This window comes from Triticum aestivum, chromosome 3B (assembly GCF_018294505.1).
Source record: "Triticum aestivum cultivar Chinese Spring chromosome 3B, IWGSC CS RefSeq v2.1, whole genome shotgun sequence".
NCBI lineage: Eukaryota > Viridiplantae > Streptophyta > Magnoliopsida > Poales > Poaceae > Triticum > Triticum aestivum.
This window is the reverse complement of record NC_057801.1, coordinates 316,100,150-316,119,247: the sequence shown is the minus strand read 5'-3', so window position 1 is coordinate 316,119,247 and position 19,098 is coordinate 316,100,150.

Here is a 19,098-nt window from a genome sequence, read left to right as displayed (position 1 = left end):
GGCCGGGGCACTTTCTGGTGCAGGACCTTCCGGTACAGATTTCTTTCCCCGCTTTGAGGCCTTGGCCTCCGGGTCTTTGGAAGCGTTCCTCTTCTCCCCCTGGAAGGAGGGACTCTCGGTTCCTCCCTTACTAAACGCCTCCTTGGTAGAGGTGACAGTTTCCCTGTGCCCCCCTTCGCCCTCATTCGAAGGTGCAACCTCCAACATTTTGATTAACACGGGATCATGCATGGTCTCAGGGAGGGGGGCCGGACACCGTACCAATTGTGCTTGCGCTGTCCACTCCTGTCCAGGGATAGCTGGTTAAAAGGCAAGCTCACGATAAATAAATGGATGGTGTGTCTGGACACAGGGCTACTTACTTGAGTATCCGAGCGATTGCAGCTTAGGCTAGCGTCCTCAGTCAATTCCGGATGCGTCTCTTGCGATCCGAAGAACAGTTTATACATCTCCATGGGAGTCAAACCCATGAAGTGTTGAAGAGCTCGCGGCCCCTCCGGATTAAATTCCCACAAACGGAGGGGGCGACGTTTGCAGGGCAGTAGGCGCCGGATCAACATGACCTGCACCACTGCGACCAGATTGATCTCCCTTTCTTGGAGGACTCGAATCCGGTCCAGCAATAGGGGGACGTCTTTGGGTGGCCCCCGGTCACGCCCCTTGTTGACCCATGACGTCAGCTGCTGTGGAGGGCCCGAGCGAAAGACGGGCGGCGGCTTCTGCCTGCTGCCCCGGGGAGTGGTGATATAAAACCACTCCTGTTGCCACAAGCCGAGCTGCTCTTGGAAAGAGCCCTTGGGCCATGGAGCTTCGGCCCTCTTGCTTATAACCGCCCCGCCGCACTCTGCCTGACACCCCTCAATCATCTTCGGCTCCACGTTGAAAGTTTTGAGCCATAAGCCGAAGTGAGGGGTAGTGTGGAGGAAGGCTTCACAGACGACAATGAATGATGAGATATGGAGGATGGACTCCGGAGCCAGGTCGTGGAATTCCAGCCCATAGTAAAACATGAGCCCCCTCATGAAGGGATCCGTCGGGAAGCCTAAACCCCGACAGAAGTGAGACATGAACACGACGATCTCGCCAGGCTCGGGAGTTGGGATAACTTGCCCTCGGGCAGGCAGCCTATGCGAAATCTCGTAGGTTAAGTACCTGGCATCTCTCAGCTTTAGCACGTCCTCCTCCATGACGGAGGAGGGCATCCACCGGCCTCGTAGATCAGGACCGGACATTGTCGAGGATCGAAGGTACCTGAATTCGGAGCCCTGGGTGTTGGAACTCAGGGAGAGGGGTGGATTCGATAGAGGATTGAATAAAAAGAACGGGCCTTGGTCTCATTATAAAGAGGAAAAATACCAAGAGCCGTCCCCGTGACTGTTTAGAACCCGCCTTCGATGGAGGGGGCGTGGCAACGGGCGCGGTTGGGTTACCCACGTCCGTATTGATGGGAATCCTAGAATAAGGGGAACATGATCTCTACTTTGACAAGACGTGCCAACGAAACCGCCTCGCTAAACGCGCTGAGATGGAACAATAAAAACAATTTGAAGGCTTGGTAGTGGTGTGACGTTACGCCACAAAATACGTCAGCAGATTGAACATGTGTAATATTATTCTCTCTATGGTTGTATGTGGAATTTATTTTGCAGAGCCGGACACTATCCTGGTGTTCACAATCTTCTATAAATTATTCGGAGGAGGAACCCGCCTTGCAATGCCGAAGACAACATGCGCGCTGGACTCGTCGTCATTGAAGCCTGGTTCAGGGGCTACTGAGGGAGTCCCGGACTAGGGGGTGTCCGGATAGCCGAACTACCATCATTGGCCGGACTCCAAGACTATGAAGATACAAGATTGAAGACTTCGTCCCGTGTCCGGATGGGACTTTCCTTGGCGTGGAAGGCAAGCTTGGCGATACGGATATGTAGATCTCCTACCATTGTAACCGACTCTGTGTAACCCTAGCCCTCTCCGGTGTCTATATAAACCGGATGGCTTTAGTCTATAGGACGAACAACAATCATACCATAGGCTAGCTTCTAGGGTTTAGCCTCCTTGATCTCGTGGTAGATCTACTCTTGTAACCCACATCATCAATATTAATCAAGCAGGACGTAGGGTTTTACCTCCATCAAGAGGGCCCGAACCTGGGTAAAAACATCGTGTCCCTCGTCTCCTGTTACCATCCGCCTAGACGCATAGTTCGGGACCCCCTACCCGAGATCCGCCGGTTTTGACACCGACACTCTTGATGGTCCAGTACAAGCCCACTGTCTCTTTCGGCTTGCTAATGGCCTATAGTATAGTTGGGCCATATGTAGCCCGAACTTAGTAATGGCCTGTTAATGGCCCGTGAAATCAATTTTGGCCCACTTGTTGCCCGCTTTGATGTCAGCCTGTTAACGACCCGGGAGGTAAGAGGGCCGACCATTAACTTTTGGCCTAGTAACAGCCCATTAACTAAATGGGCCCACTAAAGTTCGTACATGTCTTTAGGCCAAATTAGATAATTTGAGCCCATTACGACGAGCAATTATGCACAGGACCAAAACCGATCAAGAAAAGGTATGACATATAGGGAAAAACGTTGCACATCCAGCATATATGATAGGAAATTACATCCACTGGGCAATCAAAGATTGATGCCAGTGCAAATAAATGAATAGAACCTAACGATCTACAACGTCACAATCTGCAACCTCAGCACGCATGACGCCCATAAGCATGTGGCAAGTTCTTGCTGCTTTGCTACACTGTCTCTGAAAACATTGATCAGTTGTTGTGTCGCACGACTCTACACCTCTGATTCCTCCACTATTTTCATCATTGCTTCATCCATTAATTGGTTCACAAACATACATTTTTTCCGTTGCATTCAAGACAGAGGATACTGAACAGATTCATATGGCAATTTTGGCAGGCTTGTATTATTGATAGTGGAGAGTGTCTCGACCACTGCATCATAACATAAATTAGGAGGGGAACCAAACAGATTAATCATGAGTTATTGCCATATTACCTGTCCTAGATTTATTGGAAAGAAACAATGGGGTTGCCTTGCTGTTCTCAGAGTTTGTCTTCTTATCTTCAGCAGCCTGCACCAAATTAACACACTAGCATTGCTATCATTGGCCAAGTCAGATAATAGGAAAGCAACATTGACACAACGAACGTTTGGGCAACTAGCCTACACAAAATTAACACAATATGGCATAGCTATCATCAGCCAGGTAAGGTAGTATGAAAGCAACATTGACACAATGAACGAATGGGCAACCAGAGCAGCACTACAATTCAGTAATGTGCATGATATGAGATAGTACACTCATGCAGCTCAGTATGCAAAACTACCAGGCAGTTTTCCTTACAAAAATCAACATTGGCGCCTTTAACATTTTGCTACAACTAATTTTAGATCAGATAAAGGTTAGATTCACGCCGATTAACAAAATACATGCTGATGTAAAAATATAGTGATATACAACATGTACTTACATCAGCATTGGAGCACAGAGAATTCCGGCAAGATATTTTCCTCGAATACAATCCCAATGGAGGAAGTCTTCTATCATTTAACCTTATTTTCTAAAAGAGAGATGGGTAAGAAACATGTAGAAAATATGATCATAATGCTATAAAATTTCATGATGCAAGGATACGCACACGCTTCTTAGAATGGAGTTGACATATTTTTGCTGGACTGGAGCGGACTAGTTCTTTGGCCACTGGAATTTGCTTATTATCAGTTGGAGTTGGGTTTCTTTGTGCTGGAGCAGTATCAATAAAAACGGGAGCCGGTTTATTATCTCCTGGCGTTTGGATCTTTTGCAAAGGCCTTGTTTGTAACCCTTCAGATTCTAACATAGTCGTCTTCCCCTTGCATGCCTTGTATAAAAGAATTGTGCTTTAATTATAAAACATGCTACAGAAGAGAGATGGAATAGGTACTGAAGAATAGAAATGCATGACATATTGACATGTATTCTCTCCATCCAGAAAAAAATGGATGGGTCTAGGCGTATTTCAGTTCTAGATACATCCTTTTCTATCCATTTCGGCAACATGTAATCCGGACGGAGGGAGTATGGTGTAAGAGCTAGGGATATGACAGGACAACACAGTAAAAAACACTAGTTGAATGTAAAACGGTATGCTAGCGGAATACGTATAGAAAAGACTAAGGCAACATACACGTGTATGATTGGGAGACTAAGATGGCATTGCAACAGAGCACTAGAACAACACTTCAATGTAAAAAACATGGTATGGTAGACAGATGAAGTACATACTGATGAATAACAATGCATAAGATATTCAGAAGCATGATGTCCAAATTAAGCAGATGGCATTGTGATAGAGTAGAATGACAATACTTGAATTTGAAAACATGTTATCATGAATGGAATAGGTACTGAAAAACATGAAGGCATGACATATCTACATGCATGATCAGCATGCTAAGCAGATGGCATTGCAACAGAGTAGATACACTCCAGGACATTATATGCATGTTGTACCCACATCACAGGCTAAGTTAGAGGGAGGACCTTGTGGGGTGAAGAGGATTCATCATCTTTCTGCAAGTCTTCTGAAGAACTGTCTTTACATGTTCCATCATATTGGGTATCATTGACATCAAGTTTATTGGCCTTTACATTGCTCGGTGAGGTTCTTGTGGATATATCAGTGTGTGCAATTATATCTGACATGCATGGAAGACAATTAGTAGTTAGATTTATGTAATGAGTGCCTGTAGGAGACGACATAAATAGTAGGACTAGGGTTAACTAGCAGCAACAGGTCTCAAAAACTAAAGGGAGAACACAGATGAAAGCTACAAAATATGTATCGTTCGTACTCGATATTAACTAGATGGCACACAAAAGTATTAAAGAACAACATAGGTAATACTAGAAGTGGTATAATCCTATAATCACCAGCCTGTGGGATAGCATTGGCTGATGGATGATAACTATGGAACAGTGTTACCTAAAGAACAAGTATCTTAGCTGAACTACGGAACAATGTTAACTCCTGAACAAGACCCGTAAGAGATCAGCGTGAATATACAGTGAAATGTGATAATCTATTTTCCATGCTTAGATGAATAATAAAGCCATAAATGTTGCACACAAGTAAGATGAGGGTACAACCTATCTGGCCGCCATCCATAGGAGTGAGCATCATGTGCTGACTTGTCGATGGCCCTGCAGTTGTTGTGGCTGTCCATGTCGGGATCGCACACTCAATGCAGGGAACTGTTGAGTGGGGACTATAACTCTCTTCTGGTGTATGCTTCCCCTGTTGGAGCAGCTGTGGTGAGTCGGAAGACGGTGTGGCTGAAGATGCATATACCACATAATGTTAAGAACGACACATCTCTTTGATCTGAAGAACTACACTAAGAGATCAACAACACGGTACGAGAGTGGTCACACGTTTGTTGACTGAAGACTAAATTGGGGTCACACGATTTTATTTTATTTTGGTACTGTCCGATCTACGCCGAATGGCTTGATGGCCGTCTTGTGCCTCTCGGCTAAGACTGTTCGGAATCTTCCTCGAAGAGCCAACGATCAATGACAGAGCAGCCTGCCTCCACCGTCCGTGGCCCCGGCCAAAACCCCGCTCCCCGCCCCACCGCACTGTTGTCGTTGCGCTGCCCCCGGGCCAATCCACAAAGACTCCCCGTCATCTAGATCCGGCAGCGGCAGTACCTTCAACACACACAATTCTAAGATATCCATCTAAGCGCTGCTTCCGCGGCGAACTTGCGGCCCCGCACCCTTACGTTAGACACCATCCAACCGACAGCCTAGGAGCTCCACCACCTCGAGGTGTGCTGCTTCCCATTGGGAATCGATTGGCCCAGAATAAAATTCAAACAACTGATGCCTAAATAAAGTGATTTGAGATGAGGGTGCGACCTATCTGGCGGCATGGTGAAGTAGGTAGGTCTAGCTGCCGAGTCGGTGAGGTCGGCGCAGTTGCGGTGGCGATCGGCGGCAGGGAAACATCGATGTCGCGACGGTTGGCGGCTACGGGGAAGCAGCGCCGGGACTCTGGACGGATCCGAAGTTGGAGCCGCTTCGGTGCCGTGAACAACGGCGGCGGTGAATCGGCTCTGGTACGGTTCACGCGGCCGTCGTCAAGGCAGCTCCAGCAGCACGTAGTAAGAGGCACACGACCCAGTGCACGACTGCAAATGGACAGCGTCTCCGGCATTAGGGAGGAGGGCGGCTATGAAATTGGTGCGGTGGGGGCGCCATGGAGGAGGGGCTGAGGTTTCACGGCTGGGAGAAGGGAGCTTCCAGGGAGAAGGTGATTTGGCGCCCACGAGGTATGAATGCGGGGGAGGGAATTGGGAGGGGAGTGGAACCATGTCTTACGAACGCATTTGTCTGAAATGTGAGGGGGACTTACAGTTCTACCCCTGCCTTTAGGCTTCTCGGCTTGGGTCTGTGTACTGAGGGTCGGGGATAGTAGAGTAACTTTACTTCTCCCCAAATACTGGGCGGGAGCGATTTCGGGTGAGGAGGGCGTGTTATGAAATATAGTGGGCGCGAGCGATTTCGGGCGAGGAGAGCGTGTTTTGAAATAGTGGGTGAGGGAGTCCTGGATTAAGGGGTCCTCGGATAGCCGGACTATATGCTTATGCCGGACTGTTGGACTATGAAGACACAAGATTGAAGACTTCGTCATGTGTCCGGGTGGGACTCTCCTTTGCGTGGAAGGCAAACCTGGCAATTCGAATATGTAGATTCCCTTCTCTGTAACCGACTCTGTGTAACCCTAGCCCCCTCCGGTGTCTATATAAATCGGAGGGTTTAGTCCGTAGGACAACAATAATCATAATCATAGGCTAGCTTCTAGGGTTTAGCCTCTACGATCTCGTGGTAGATCAACTCTTGTAATACTCATATCATCAAGATCAATCAAGCAGGAAGTAGGGTATTACCTCCATAGAGAGGGCCCGGACCTAGGTAAACATTGTGTCCCCCGCCTCCTGTTACCATTAGCCTTAGACACATAGTTCGGGACCCCCTACCCGAGATCCGCCGGTTTTGACACCGACATTGTGCTTTCATTGAGAGTTCCACTATGTCATCATAATAAGGGTTGATGGCTCCTTCAATCAACCACAACAACGAGGTCCAGGGTGAGGTTTTCCTCCCCGGACAGATCTTCGTATTCGGCGGCTTCGCACTGCGGGCCAATTCGCTTGGCCAGCTGGAGCAGATCGATAGCTATGCCCCTGGCCATCAGGCCAGGTTTGGAAGCCTGAATTACACTGCCGACATCCGCGGAGAATTGATCTTCGACGGATTCGAGCCCATGACAGGTGCATCCTACAGTCGCGATGAGCATGACTTAGATCTGCCATCGGATGGTGTTCAAGAGATCAAACCTACAGCTGCCCCAGCTTTAAATCCCGAGAAGATCGTGCCATCCGAGGACGGGTGGATGGACCCCGCCACGCAGGCCGCACACTCAGCAAGGATAGAGTCGAACACAGATCTCACTTCCAAGGAGGTCTGTGTCATCGAACCCTCGGACTCGTGTCCGGCCATAGGCTCCGAACCGCGTGCATCCGTGCCCATCATACCTAACTGGGCACCGATCATGGAGTTTAGCTCCATGGATATCTTTCAACACTCGCCCTTGGGGGACATGCTAAACTCGTTAAAATCTCTCTCCTTGTCAGGAGACTCCTGGCCGAACTATGTCCGGCTTGAGTGGGAAGCGGACAGCGAAGGAATTCGTTACCCACCCACCACCCACTTAATAGCCATTGTCGACGACTTAACCAACACGCTTGATTTCGACTCCGAACACTATAAATGTTGGACCAACTCCACGGCTCATCCAAATACAGGGGTGCCGCACACCCCCTGTGCTTCACCGATGAGGTGTTGGATCATGAATTTCCAGAGGGGTTTAAACCCGTCAACATCGAGGCATACGACGGAACAACATACCCCACAGTCTGGATTGAGGACTTTATTCTTCACATCCATATGGCTCATGGAGACGATCTCCACGCCATCAAATACCTACCCCTCAAGTGGAAAGGACCAGCTCGGCACTGGTTGAAAAGCCTCCCCGAAAATTCCATTGGAAGCTGGGAGGAACTCGAGGACGCGTTCAGGGCTAAGTTTCACGGGACATATGTCCGACCTCCAGATGCAGATGATTTAAGTCACATAATTCAACAACCCGGAGAGTCGGCCTGTAAACTTTGGAACAGATTTCTCACCAAGAATAATCAAATCGTCGACTCTCCGGATGCCGAAGCCCTGGTAGCTTTCAAACACAGCGTCCGGGATGAATGGCTCGCCAGACACCTCGGCCAGGAAAAGCCAAGGACAATGGCAACCCTAACAACTCTTATCACCCGCTTTTGTGCAGGCGAGGACAGTTGGTTCGCCCGTAGCGGCACCAGCGATCCAGGCACATCCAAAATTAGGGATGGCAATAGAAAGCCGCGACTCAATAGAGACAAGTGTCGATATAATGAAGATAGCCCAGACAATACTGCGGTAAACGCCGGATTCAGGGGCTCTAGACCCGGTCAACGGAAAGAGCCATTTAAAGGCAACAAAGATGGTCCGTCCAGTCTAAATAAAATTTTAGACAGGTCCTGTCAAATTCATGGCACCCCCGAGAAACCTGCGAATCACACCAACAGAGAATGCTGGGTCTTCAAGCAGGCCGGCAAGCTAAACGCCAAACACAAGGGGAGCGAGCCTCCAAGTGAAGACGAGGACAAACCTCACCAGCCGAACATGGGGGACGGAAAAGAGTTCCACCAGAGGTCAAAACAGTGAACATGATTTACGCCACCCACATACCAAAGAGGAAGTGCAAATGCACACTTTGAGACATATACGATGTGGAACCAGTCGCCCCCAAATTCAACCCATGGTCGGCCTGCCCGATCACCTTCGATCGCAGGGATCACCCGACTAGTATCCAACATGGAGGTTCGGCCGCCTTGGTGCTCGACCCAATAAATGATGGATACCATCTCACCCGAGTCCTCATGGACGGCGGCAGTAGTCTTAATCTGATATATCAGGACACTGTCCGCAAGATGGGGATAGCCGTCGAGAATCAACCAAAGCAGTACTATCTTTAAAGGAGTAATACCAGGCGTAGAGGCCCGGTGCACGGGCTCTTTGACGTTAGAGGTTGTATTCGGTTCTCCCAACAACTTTCAAAGCGAAGAACTAATCTTTGACATCGCTCCGTTCTGGAGCGGCTATCATGCACTACTCGAAAGAACGGCCTTCGCTCATTTCAACGCAGTACCGCATTACGCTTATCTCAAACTTAAGATGCCCGGTCCATGCGACGTCATTACTATTAGTGGAAACACAGAGCGTTCTCTTCGTGTGGAAGACTATGTGGCGGCTCTATCAGCCGAACCACTGAACGGCCCCTCCAACCCGAGTAACTGAACGGTCTTCGATACCGCGGACACGCCTAGATGTGTCCGGCACAGCACTAGTTGTAACAGCCCAGATAAACCTGAGCTTGATTAATGGCTAGGCCCCCTATGTGGTGCTAGGGGCTGCCCGAATGCAAAAAAGGCCCATTGTTTGGCCCGATCGTATTTACACTCAAGAGATCGATTTTTTCACGATTCATTAAGATTGACCCACTTTACGTACGGTCACACCATATTCTTTCAATTGGGGTTTTCTTTCTTTTTACAGATGACCATCGTGCTACACCCTTCCAGGATACGGCAAAACGGAGACAAAGGTGCAGACGTGCAGCAGGGCCCCGTTCAAAGGTTTCTTTTTAGATTAAGACCCTGTGTAAACCTTTTTTATTGTCTCTTGTTGGCCCACACCCTCCTGGTACTTCAAATGACCAAGAGGGATACCGGCGTTATTGGCAAGCTTATGATTCGCCGATCTAAAATAGATGTTATAGGGGCAGCAACCAATGTGTTTTTGGGATCTACGCTCTCACCACAGCCGCCCTTTCGTCACATCGGATTAATGTGCATACCTGGAAATTTAGGGCTCATTATCGAGCGCGGTACTCAGCCCAGTATATGTTGTAAAGTATGAATACCTTCGGGAGTGTTTGGCATCGCGAGTTTGGCCTTATATGCATCAGCTCCGAATCATGTCTTTGGTCAATAGTTGGGTTTGCCCGGCTCCCGTGTTTTGCTACCTTACGTCCCGCTCTATCGGCTAAGGTGGAACCAGGAGAACTATTGCGATTGTGCCCTGGTTCATCCGGATGAGCACCTCAGTAGAGAAAGCCAAAAATTGACTGTCATGATAAAGCGAGAGACTGGTCAACCACTCGATGACTCAGTGGAATCTTCGCGATTCCTCCGCATTAACAAAGGACCTGTTTCCCGGTCATGTATGTACATGCACCATATTCGGATGAACGTGGACATACCAGGGGCTATATAGTAGCCCCACCGTCAAACTCCTATGGCTAAGTGAAAATATCAAAGCTATATAGTCCGATTGCCTCGTTCGCCGCGCTACCACCTCCTTAACGGACCAAGATGTTGGATCAAGTGTGATTACACGCTTTGCCGAACACCCCCGCATTATATGCGAGGGGGCTGAAGCCGATGACTGCAAAATTTCAGGTTATATACATATAAACATAAGCGGCCGCACAGGAGGCACTACAATACTTTACGGGAAAAGTATAAATATAACCTTTATTATGAAAAGCATTGTTTTTACAATCAAGATACATGTCACTGGAACATGGTATTCTTTGAGCACTAAGCCTCTATTAAACGGGCACCTTCTAAGACTTCTTCAAAATAGTGCTCGGGCGAGTCCTCGGCTCCGGGCTGACCCCTGGTTGCAATATCGGTGGCCTCCATCTTCGCCCAATACGTCTTAACATGGGCAAGGGCCATCCGTGCACCCTCTATGCCCGCCGACCTCTTGACAGCGTAGATATGCGGCACATCACGAATAAATTGTTGCACCAAACCAAAATAACTATCCATACTTAGTTCCTTCCGCCACAGGTGGTCCACGACGGCCTTCATGGCAAGCCCGGATAACCTATGGAGCTTGGCCCATTCGTCCATTTGCTCATTCAACAGCAGTGGATACCCCGAAGCACTGAACTGCGACCAGAACAGTCTTTCCACCTCATGATCTTCTCGATCTTTGAAATACTGCATCGCATCAGCAACACTCTTTGCCAAATCCAAGTATGCATCTGAAGAACTCCACAATTGATCAAGAGGGGCATACTTCGGATCGCTGAATTTCGTTCGCAATAAAAAGGGCTTCCCAGCCGCGATATCACTGGCTTGCCGAAGCTCCTCCCGCGCTGCTCTAATTTCAGAGCGGGTTTCCTTTGCTGCTTGTAGGGCCTTCTTTAGGTCAGCCATTTTCGTTTGGTTTTCCCTTTCGAGAAGCTCATATCGGCTGGCGGCCTTTTGTAGCTTAAGTGCCATGTTGGCTATTTTATCCTCACTTTGGCGATGAGCAGCCTGTTTGGCCTTTAAGTCTTCGGTTGCCTTCATGGCGGCCGCATCGCTTCTCTTGGCTTGCTCCTTGGCCCACGCAAGCTCTACCCGAAGGGTCTCCATGGCGGCAACACCATCTGCAGTTAAAGCATATTATAAATCCTAGCATCATGATCTTATTAATATTTGCTGACCACCCAAATATACATACCCTGTGCCTCGTCAAGCCGCTTGTTCACAAGCGTGATGTCCGCATCCGCCACATCAAGTTGTCGCCTTAGTTCAGCAAATTCAGCAGTCCGGTCAGCCGCCGGATCTGAAGCTGCCTGCGTACAAAATCAGCACTATCATTACATGAGACTATGATCCTCTGCTCGCCTTGTCCGGATGGCAACCAGAGTCTTAGGGGCTACTATCTATACAAAGTACACCTTGCGTGTACGGTACAATCAAAATTATATATATCACTTTGCGTACCTCAAAGCCTCTTAGCAGGTTCGTAAATGATTCATTCAACCCACTTTTTGCGGATGAAATCCTCTCAACCACTGTACCCATTAAGGTACGATGTGCCTCTGAGATAGCCGCTTGCTGCAGAAGACCCATCAATGTGTCCGGTTGCACATTGGACAATCCGGGGCTTTTTTTGTTGGTCTCTCTAGGAGCTGAAAACCCCGGACTTCGGACGGCCGAAGAGTTACCTTCTGGTCTTTGCAGATCGGGAGAGAGCCTCCGGGGCGACACCTCAGGGTCGTCCGCCTCATGAGGCAGAGAAGTAGGAGGAGGGGTTTCGATCTCCATCATCTCTGGAAGAAGATCCCCCGAAGACGAACATTGTTGAGGGAGGCTATGAGCCGAACTACAAAAACATATGTCTCAGTCGTTATTCTCAGGGAAAGAACAGGGTAGGTTCACTAAGCACATTTGTTCACTTACGGCTCGGTTAACGGCTGGCCCCCCTGAGGGCGTTGTGCAGCAATGTTTCCCTCCGGGGCGGGGGCCCCTGATGAAGGTTTCTTCCCTCATTTGGAGACCTCTGCTTCCAAGTCTTCAGGGGCGGCCCTTTTCTCCTCGTGGGGAGAGGGGAAGCGGGATTCTCCTCCCCATTCATCCTCCGACACGGGGGTACTGATTTCCCCGGTTAGGATGCGTAACATACCTCCAGCATGAAGTCCGCTTTTGGCTTCCTCATTTCTCTCCTTGTCCTCCCCTGATGGCACTTGATAAGGCGCGCGAGCCAGCATCCTGGTTAGTACAGGATCCGGCGATTCTTCGGGAAGAGGGGTCGAACACCTGATCCTCTCCACCTTTCTTATCCAGTCCTGGATGAGGGTAGTTTTTCAGAGTAATGTTGTGATAAATATAATGACAACAGGTTCGGTCGCGGAATTACTTACCTGGGTATCTGGACGGTTACAGTTGAGACCCGCATCCTCTGCTTTGACCGGACACTTTATTTGTGATCCAAAGAATAATTGATACATTCCTTCGAGCGTCCTGCCGAAGAAGTGCTGAACAGTTCGCGGTCCTTCTGGGTTGAACTCCCACATACGGAGAGGTCGACGTTGGGACGGCAAGACCCGACGAACTAGTATTACTTGAATTGCTTTGACGAGACTGATATCCCTCTTGAGGAGATCCCAAATGCGGCTTTGCAATATCACCACATCATTAACGGATCCCCAGTCCAGCACCTTGTTGACCCATGATGCAAGATGTGGCAGAGGGGCAGAGCGGAAGGCCGGGGCGGCCGCCCACTTCCTCCCTCAAGGCGCGGTGATGTAAAACCACTCCTGTTGCCATAGGTCAGAAACTTCTGGGAAAGAGCCCTTTGGCCATAAAGCATCGACACCTTTTCTTATTGCAGCGCCTCCGCACGCCATGTGGTACCCGTCGATCATCTTTGGCTTCACATTGAAGGTCTTGAGCCATAAGCCGAAGTGTGGGGTAATGCGGAGGAGGGTCTCACACACAACAATGAACGTTGAGATGTGAAGGAAGGAATCTGGAGCTAGATGATGAAAATCTAGCCCGTAATAGAACATGAGCCCTCTAATGAAGGGATGAAGACCAAAGCCTAACCCTCAGAGGAAGTGGGAGATGAATACGACACTCTCGTTGGGTTCGGGAGTAGGGATAACCTGCCCTTGAGCAGGAAGCCTGTGAAGGATTTCGGCGGTCAGATACCTAGCCTCCTTAAGCTTCTTGATGTCCTCCTCTGTGACAGAAGAGGCCATCCACTAGCCTTGAAGGTTGGATCCAGACATGGTTAAAGGTCCGAAGCGCTTAGACTAAACCTTGGGTGTTGGACCTCGAGGTGGGAGAAGGGAAGGATCAGGCGTGGAAAGAAAAGGACATGTCTTGACCTCTTTATGAAGGGGATGAATGTCAAGCGTCCTCCGCGCGGCCGTTTGGAACTTGCCTAAACCGAGGAGTCGTACTAACGGCACGGTTGGGTTACGCACGCCCGTATTGATGAGAATCCTGTGATAAGGGGGAAATGATCTCTCCTTCGACAAGACGTGCAAATAAAACCGCCTTGCTAGATGTGTAGTGGCAGGTTGAGAAAAACGGTTTGTATACTGACCGGGCCACGGCGTGATGTCACGCTATGGGAAAGTTGTCAGCAGATTAGATTTGTGGAATATTGTGCTCTCTATGGTGGTGTGTGGAATTTGTTTTGCAGAGCAGGAAACGATTCTTGTGTTCAAGATCTTCTTTGGAGTATTCGGAGAAGGAACCCTCCTTGCAATGCCGAAGATAATCTGCGCGCCGGACTCATCGTCATTGAAGCCTGTTTCAGGGGCTACTGAGGTAGTCCTGGATTAAGGGGTCCTCGGACAGCCGGACTATATGCTTTTGCCGGACTGTTGGACTATGAAGACACAAGATTGAAGACTTCGTCCCGTGTCCTGGTGGGACTCTCCTTTGCATGGAATGCAAGCCTGGCAATTCGGATATGTAGATTCCCTTCTCTGTAACCGACTCTGTGTAACCCTAGCCCCCTCCGGTGCCTATATAAACCGGAGGGTTTAGTCCGTAGGATAACAACAATCATAATCATAGGCTAGCTTCTAGGGTCTAGCCTCTACGATCTTGTGGTAGATCAACTCTTGAAATACTCATATCATCAAGATCAATCAAGCAGGATGTAGGGTATTACCTCCATAGAGAGGGCCCGAACCTGGGTAAACATTGTGTCCCCCGCCTCCTGTTACCATTAGCCTTAGACGCACAGTTCGGGACCCCCTACCCGAGATCCGCCGGTTATGACACCGGCAGTGGGCGCAAGCTATTTCGGGCGAGAAGAGCGTGTTTTGCCGACCATGGTTTATGAATTATTCGGTACATGTCATTTCGGCCGAGGAGAAGGCGCGCTTGGATGAAGTTACGAACCTACCCTCGATGTACAACGGGCCAATTGATGTGTGTCCCACATAGGATGGTAATTTCGCGTCTCCCATTTATTTGCTCGGGCGAATTCCACCGAGTAGAGGATGTTTAACAGTTCGTTCAAATTTTGCGAGAATGAGCATTCACGTATACCTTACCAAGTCGATTCGAAACAAATTTTGAAATATTAGCTTGCCACTTCTTTTTTAGATGGAGAGATGATGCTCGGGAGTAATGTGTTTTTACATGCTCGTTGCTAGCGATTTACTATATGACAAATAGTTGACCCACTCAAAAACGTGAATCAAACCCAAAATGAAATATCTCGAATCAATGAAATAGCTCATTCACTAGGTCAAAATAGCGAACTAAATCCAAAATTGAACACCTCAATCGAGTAGCATGTTGTACAGTATTATAGTACTCCATGAACATGTTGAAAGTCAAATTAATGAACTTCTTTGATATACGCATATATCCGTTCATGTGTGGATTGCAGACAACATGTTCTCCAATTTAAATATTTGAATGCAAGTTTATATCGAAACATGGTTTATATCAGTCTTTGATGCATAAAACGCGACCTCCCCCTCTCTCGGACTCCTACTCTCTCTCTCTCTCTCTCTTTCTCTCTCTCTCTCTCTCTCTCTCTCTCCCGCCGACAATCTTCAATTCTGTCGCATGCATCCGACACACAAACCTTGTTGGTCCCTCTCCCTTTCTCTCCGTCTCTCTCTCTTTGTGTGTGTGTGTGGGGGGGGGGTCTTTCTAGTTCGCATGCATATATACTCCATCTATAGGTCTCTCTCGCACACTATGTATGATACTCTAGTCCAAGCTAGATACCTTGGGTGCACTCATCGTACGGACACAAATTCCTTGGCTCGTTGCCCGTAACTCTCTCACGCACCACTCTGTCATCTCGGAGCTCTCCCCCTCTCTCTCAAACTCTCCATCTACCTAGGTCACACATACACATGCATATCTCACTCGCACTCGATAGGCCCATCTAAAACTCTATCTCTCTCCCTCGTTCTCTCTCCATCTCACACACACACATAATCTCATGCCCATCTAGCCAAGTATGATGGTCTCTCACTCAATTGTAGGCACACACAGTCCCCCCTATATGTATATGACTAGCTAATATTAGTCTCCATCACAAACATGTGCATGGTCTATCTCGTTTTCTCTCGGGGCATCTTTCTATCGCGCACGCACCTCCCTCGATCTCCCACCCATATAGTCCCCTCACGATCTCGAGGGGATCTCTCTATCACAAACACACCCTCTCTCCCTCCCTATGAGTCCATGTTCTCCATGTGTCCCTCTCGATCTTTGTTCCTTGTTGTCCAAACCTCTATTGGACATGTGCTACAGGGGTGTCTCTCTCCGTGCAAACAATCACACACTAGCTATCTTCATGTATCTCCTCGCCTTGCTTTTCTATCTTGGAGATGCATGCGTGATATGTTCGCATAAGAAATGAAAAAAAACACACTCTCTGTCTAATTTATAATTTGTTGTCAGTTTATCTTTCACACACATACTCTTTTTGCACACTTACTCATTCTCCTTCACACGCACTTGATTTGTCTCGACTTAGGCACTCTCCTTGGTCCATAGCATATAGGTTTATTGAAAAGTCAAACATCACAAAGTTTGACCATGTACGTGGAGAAAAATAATTACATCTAGAACGACAAACGTATACCATTCGATTCACCATCAGGTGTAGTTTTGTATGATGTACCTTTGGTATTGTAGATATAAATAACATTTGCGTAAACCTGATCAAAGTTTCAAAAGTTTGACTTCTAAAAAATTTACATGCACTGCATTATCGAGCGGATGGAATATCTCTTTCCCCCTCTCAGCTATCTGGCGCACCACTCAGCCTTATCGGGGCTCCTCAATCCCTCTCAAACTTTATTGGTCAGTTTACTTCATGACTTGACCCTCATGCCTTGATGGCCAGTACTGCCTGGTGTGGACGTGAGATGTAAAATATTTCTGCCTGGCCAGGCTTGTGTGGTGCTGAAGCGTTTGGTTCATGCCTGGGCCAGGTAAATCATCAACATCCCATCAATCAGTCCATGCAACAATTATTTAATGCAAATATCCATCCAGGCTGCTATTAGCCTCGTGGCCGCACGGCCAAGCACGGTCAGGCATTCGAAATCGGTCGCCTGGGCCAGGCTACTTGCAGTGTCTGGAGTCCAGCCAGGATAATTAAAGTGCAAGGGAATCCTGGCCAGGCGGGCTTTCTTTTTCACAGGGTAGCAACCAAACAAGCGTGCATGAAATCCAGGCACAACCCCAGGCCAGGCAAAAGATGCTCAGGGCGCAAACCAAACTGACCTTATATCTCCCTGGTTCACACATACACATGTCTTGCTCGCGCTATACATATAGACCCATCCAACACTCTCCGCCCTTGTTCCTTCTCCATGTGACATGCACCCCCCTAAGTAGCATAATCCATCACTCCATCATAGGCGCAAGTACTCCCTCCCCCTCCTAAGTATGATTATCTCTCACTAGCCATCAGGAACACACGTATTGTCTCCTTCCATCCATACGTCTATCTCGATATCTCTCGGGGCATCTTCTATCGCGCACACACCTTGTCACTCGATATCCCACCCATGTAGTCCCATCACGATCTCTAGGGGATCTCTCTATGACAAACATACACTCTCTCCTCCCCATGTCTGCATTTTCTCTGTACGTCTCTCTCAACCCCTCTCACTTGTTTGTCAGACCCCTCTTTGCCACGTGCTAGTGGTCTTGCTCTCTCAGTTCCAAACAACCACACACTATCTCCTCACCTTGCCTCCATTGTCGAAGATGCATGTGTGATATGTTTGCATAAGACACACGCACTTTTTCTCTACTTTTATCGTGTGTTATCCGTGTCTCTTTCACACATGCACACACACTTTTTTCACTCACTATTTCTATTTCTCTCTCTCTCTCTCTCTCTCTCTAGTTAGGGACTCTGTCACGTCCATAAGCATATGGATGTTTTGAAAAGTCAAACCTCAGAAAATTTTGACTAGGTATATGTGGATAAAAACATTTACATTTGGAACGATCATTAGATTCATCACAACATGTACTTACTTCATTCTATCATTTATCTTTGGTATTGTAGATATAAGTAATTTCTTTAGAAACTTGGTTAAAGTTTCAAAAGTTTGACTTTAAAAAATGTTGGAACTACATTATCAAACGGAGGGAGTAGCTCTTTCTCTCTCTCTCTCTCTGCTATCTCTCACGGGACTCCCCTCTCACTCGAGCTCTCTATACCGACGGATTATACGCTCACTGTGTCAGCGTATAGCTCCGTATATTGTTTAGTTGATCGGTCAACCAGTCCACATGCTGCCTTGTCAGCTCGTGTTCTGTATCTTCGTGTGCTGGCCCATGTGGCAATGGGTGAAAATAAGTAAACTAGAGGACCATTTGACGCGCGGTGAAGTAAACAAAGTTGAAACCACTTGGGGTAGCACCCCGCATGCTAGTAAATTGGGGGCGCATTGAGGACACACATCTTGCGCGTGAAGGATGCACTCGCGCACAATTCACCACTATGCGGCGGCATGCACAGAAGGACGCACTCGCGCACACCCAGCACACAACACACACCAGCACACGTGTACACCAGCGTCGCTGCCGGTTGAGATGGACGGTGAGGCAGCCAACAAGCAACGGCGGCTCAAGCCAAAACCGCATTCGGCAAGCCTAGACTTCATTAGCAGCCTCCCCGACGACATGCTGCTCGTCATCATCGGCCTCCTCCCCACCAAATCTGCAGTGCGGACCACCCTGCTCTCCCGGCAGTGGCGCCCCCTCTGGTGCCGCGTCCCCCTCAACCTAACCGTCGATAGCTGCCTCTGCGATGGGGATTGCAAACGCATGGCCACAGTTTCCAAGATCCTTTCATCGCACCCTGGGCCAGCCAGACACCTTGACATCCGCATGTTCAGTACCAACTGCAAGGTCCAACCCAAGTTCGACGAGTGGTTCTTACCCCCCGCCCTAGATCAGCTCGAGGAGCTCAGCTTTGAAGCTGGACGATGTTGCTCTCTGCCACCGTCCGCGCTCCACCTCACGCCAACGTTGCGCCGCGCCAGCTTCAGCTCCTGCTATCTTCCCCAGATTAATGCCGCGCCCGCCCTTCTTCTCCCTCAACTCAAGCAGCTTGACCTCTTCGACATTGTCATCTCAAA